We start from the raw sequence: 5,057 nt of genomic DNA, 5'->3' as shown, positions 1-5,057 counted from the left end.
ATAAGAAAGCAAATCCCACAAAGCTTATTACTGAGAGAACTGCGTTTGCTTTTGAGTTTTGTTGAACCACAAATTTACATTATGTTTAATATTAGATTCTGATGTAAACGAAAAAAACAAGGGAAAAATAGCTCCGGAATGAAGCTCTAAATAGAGAATTTCTTATTGTAATTTTAATTCCAGTGTTGAAAGAATATTGTTAGCATATTCTAAACCTATCCCATTGTTTTGGGAGCTGTAGTTTTTGATACCGTAGGATGAGCTGTCTTTCCATCAGCTAAAAAAAAAAAGGCCAGGAGAGTTGATTTTTAAACTCTCTGTAAAGATTGGGGTCCCCATAGTGAACAGGGCTCAGTCAGATCAGGCATGAAGATTGCAAAATACACAACCTCACACTGTTCACCTAAAGTCACCCAGCTGTCATTCTTGGGACACAAGGGACCATGGCTTGGTCGTCTATCTTTCTGTCCTTTGAATCACAATTCTCTCTTTCAGCAGCTATTTTACAATCATCCCAGCAGGTAGAAAAGCAATTAATCAAAGAGAAAGAGATTCTTCAGCTACACATAGGAAACTGTGGAAGATGTTTAACGTGAAACTGTCTTTTTCAAAACACTGTGAACCTACACAGGTATCTAAAATCTAATATCCTTGGAGAAATAGATAAATTAGACTCAGTCCAAAAACTAGGAAAAGTTAAAAGTTAGGTGCACGTGACACTTTAAGGTGGACACTGTTTTCGGAAATGTTATGTTTGGGGTCAATTTGCTGAAAAGGCCAAGTAAAGAGAATGTCAATTCAATCCTACAGGTCGCATCTGAGACATTTCCGTTCTCATCGAATCTGTAAACATATTTTTGATTATGAACGACACTGACGGTCTTAAATCCCCACGTAATGTCAGAGAGACAGGGCTGATTAATTACTCCTTTTTAATAAAAAAATCATTATCCATCATTACGCCATTGAGGTCTCTCCTTTCCATATTTTCTCCCCAAAGCTTTATAATCGTGCTGGAAAGTAAGAAATGCAAACAGATACTAAACAAGGCACTAACTTTGGAGCTAATCTGACCTGCGCTTGAATCCTTGAGCACCTGTACACTGTGTGACTAAGGACACACGGTCAATCCATTCTAAGCCTTGGTTTTCTCTTCCGCAGTGAAAATAAATCGTGATTTCCTACGCGTGAAGGGATTGTGAGAATAAAATATTCTACACTTGGTTTCCCAAAGCCTGGTACGTGGGATAGGTTTCATAATGGGCGCATGTTCTCACAATGATGATTTTTAAAATACTGGTGGTTATAATGTATATAAAGTAAAACTTGATCTTTTTACTGTATGAGTCCGTAAGTTTCGATAGAAAACAGTCATCAAACTGACCACGTAATCAGTACATAAAGCAGTTCCTCAATCTCCATATCACCCTTTGAACATTTATAATCCACCCCCTGCTACACTCTCAGTCCCTGCTGCCATTAATCTAAGCACTATCTATCCCTAAAATGATTTTTCTAGAATGCTCTATAAATAGATCTCACAGTATGCCCACCATTAACCCCGCCTGTTTCACTCAGCTTAATACAATCAAGCCCCCCCCATTGTTCACTGTTGCATGTATCAGTAGTTCAGACCATTTTTTATTGTTTTTTTTATTGTATTTTATTGCTAGGTCGTATTTCATTTCATACATGGGGGTTTTAATCCATTCATTCACTAAAGGACATCCGGGTTGTTTCCATTTGCTCACAACTAAAGCCAGAATAAATAACTCGCTGATAGTTTATTTCTAAGGAACAAAATTTGTTCATGTCTCTTGGGTGAATCCCCAGGAAGGACTTTCTGGGTCATATGGAACATGCATGTTTAGTTCTCGAAGAAACCACCACCCTGTTTTCCAGAGTGTCTGACTCATCCCTCATCCCCACCGGCAACATCTCAGAGTTCTCTGTGACTTCTCATCCTCACCAACACTAGGTATTATCAAGCGTTTTTGTTTGTTTGTTTGGTGTATTGGTTTAAATTTTAGACAGTCTTATGGTGCACGATAGCATTTCCCTGTGGTTTTAATTCACATTTCCCCACAGACTAAAGACGTTGAGCATCTTTTCATGAGTTTATTTTCTGAGTATCATCTTTGGTAAAGTTTCCGCTCAAACCATTTGCCTATTTTTCATTGGATTGTTTATTTGGCATACCAGACTTTCTTATAACTGAATCTTTAAAATAGGCTTTTTTATTTTGCAATAGTTTTAGATTTATAGAACAATTGCCAGAGAGTGCAGGGAGTTCCCATATAACTCTCCCTCAGTTCTCCATTATTAATATATAACAGCGCTGTGATGTATTTATCAAAACTAATGAACTGATGTTGGTGCAGCTCTATTAACCAGACTTCAGACTTTTTGCCAGATTCCACCAGTTTTCTATGAATGTTCTTTTTTTTTTTCTTTTTTCCTGTTTCAGGATCTCATTACCGGATCACATTGCATTTGCTTGTTATGTTTGCACAGTATTCTCTCGTTTGTGGTCCTTCTGTGCCCTTTCATGCCGTTGGCAATCTCGAGTACCGGCCACACGTCCTGTAGAATATCTCGCACACCAGATGTGTCTATGGCTTTTCTTATGACCAGTCTGGGGCAGGTGTTTTTGGCAAGAATACCACAAAGGCAAAGTACCTTCCTTACCACCTACCATGATCACAGAGGGATACATATATACATAAATTAAATATATTATATAGCACATGTTATATTTATAATTAATATTATTAATAATTGATATTATTTAATTGATAGTATTAATACATAATGTGTTATATGATATGGGTGCAGTGCACACTGTCTGGGATGGTGACGCTTGTAGCTCTGACTCAGGTGGTGTAAAGGCAGTATATGTAACCTAAACATTTGCACTCCCATAAAATTTTGAAATAAAATTTTAAAAAATTAAATAAATTAAAATAAGAGAAAAAGGAAAATCATGGTGTGTGTGTGTGTGTGTGTGTGTATCATGGAATACTATTCAGCCACAGAAAGAAATAAAATAATGTCTTTTGCAGCAAAAAAAGGGAATAACATAAATTGTGATTTAAGGGATATAAGTTTGGTATGTTTAAATACTGATTTTAAATTACTGGGTTTTGGCAAACTATCCAGTTGTATTGCTTTTAAAGAGAAATGTCCCTTGAAGAATTAGTCTGGGGTAAATCGTAGTTTCTGCCCATGAGGTTATTATAAGTATCAGTAATGTCTATTAACATGGAGAATGGGATGGAGGCCAGCTATGGGGAGTTGGCCATACATTTCACACTGAAGGTAGAAGAATAGCTTTTAGACAGAACTGAAAGTCTCTGTGGGGCTACACAGTATGCAGTATTTACTGCATGATAAACAGTAGGTGCTCAATATACCTTTAATGAATGAGTGAATTAATTAATAGCTTAATGTCTGTGCTGTTATGTGTGGAAGAAAAACGTAGCCAATATGATGTACAATGCAGCCTATAACCACGTCACCATATCTGAAAACTAAATTAATGCTCCAGTGTATCCAAAAGCAAAATGAATTCGCCACTGTATTGGAAAACGAAATTAATGCTCCACAAATATTCTTGGTTGTGTTTTTTCCTAGTTCTGACCTGGTTGAATTAGCATTGAAAATTCATCTCTGATGGGGGAAAGTCTAATTCTTTTTTTTGCCCATCTTTTCTTGGTGGTGTTCCATTTTTTTAATGTACAGGAACTAAAAATTCTGTTCAACTCACTGAAGGGTCCATTAACTTAATTAGGCTAAATGCACCTCTTTTCAGCTGGATTCAACTTCCAGCCTGAACTGTGTTTTCTGGCTGTCACACCTGGGTAAACATTTCTTCACAAAATCGTTACCTGTTCTCTTCCTCTCTTCTTCTTCTTCTTCTTCTTTTTTTTTTTTTTTTTTCTGGTATCAATACCAGTCATCAAACATCTGGAAAGATTGCATATATGTATATATTTTCTCATTGTACATTAGACAGAGAACAAATATAGATGACATACGCATTAACATGATTTTGGCAAAAAAATAAAAAAATACACCAGAACGTTGACAAAGTTGTGGTTTCAGCACCTCAGGTATGAGCGCTCATTATGCTTAATTGACTCTCTCCAGGCGTTGGCAGCTGCAGGCGTAGTTAAAACAAAGCAAAGCCCTTGAGGGGGTCACAGAGAGATTTTGAAGGCAGATTTTGTACCTCAGCAAGTCGAATCAACATCGCCACCTGCTGTCTGGCATCTGGCACTGCATGCTCCGTGGAGGTGGGGCAAAGATGCTTTGCAGGTGTACCTGGAACAACAGCGGCGTGATTTCCCTCACGATGCGTATTAACATGCCCCCTGTGCTTAGAATATCGTGCATCGTGCATGCATAAAAATAGCTGGAGTCCATGCAAAAAGTATCCCGGGTGACAACTGATCCAATATTCTAGCTGGGGACGCATAGAGCATTGGTTCTTGGACTTACCTGTGCATTAGAACCACTTGGAACCTTTAACATAGCACATTTCCAAGGGTGCATGTCAAAACTATTAAATAAGGCTCTGATGGTGAGTCTCAGCCATCCTTTTTTTTTTCTTTTTCAAAGCTTCCAAGTGATTCCAAGATGCAGTCAACCTTAGAAACATAATTGAGCCTTTCTCTACGACATGGCTTAGCGGGGAGAATGATGTGAGCTACAGATTACATGGCCAGATGTCCAGGTAGCTCTGTTGCAATTAAAGACAGCTTTGGAAACCTCAGTGTGTTAGGAGCTAGGCAACAACATTTCTAGCATTGCCTCTATGAATTATAACTGCTTGGTGTGGAGCCAGGGCACTCCTTCATCTGCTCTCGTTTCCAGTTGTTTGATGGGGTACTGGGCTGTGTGCTCTCCATGGGCTCGAACAGCTCAGGGTTCTGTTTGAAAATAATTATGGCAAGAATCAGAGCAGAGATGGAACTCCGCAGGTGCTAATGTGAGTTAGTAGGTGTGTTTCAAAGCATCTATTTTGTTGGCAATAATCTTACATTAGTACAGAAAGA

Source organism: Propithecus coquereli, unplaced genomic scaffold, assembly GCF_000956105.1.
Source record: "Propithecus coquereli isolate 6110/MARCELLA unplaced genomic scaffold, Pcoq_1.0 Scaffold52, whole genome shotgun sequence".
Classification (NCBI taxonomy): Eukaryota; Metazoa; Chordata; class Mammalia; order Primates; family Indriidae; genus Propithecus; species Propithecus coquereli.
The sequence above is the reverse complement of the archived record's forward strand: the minus strand, read 5'-3'. Positions refer to the sequence as shown.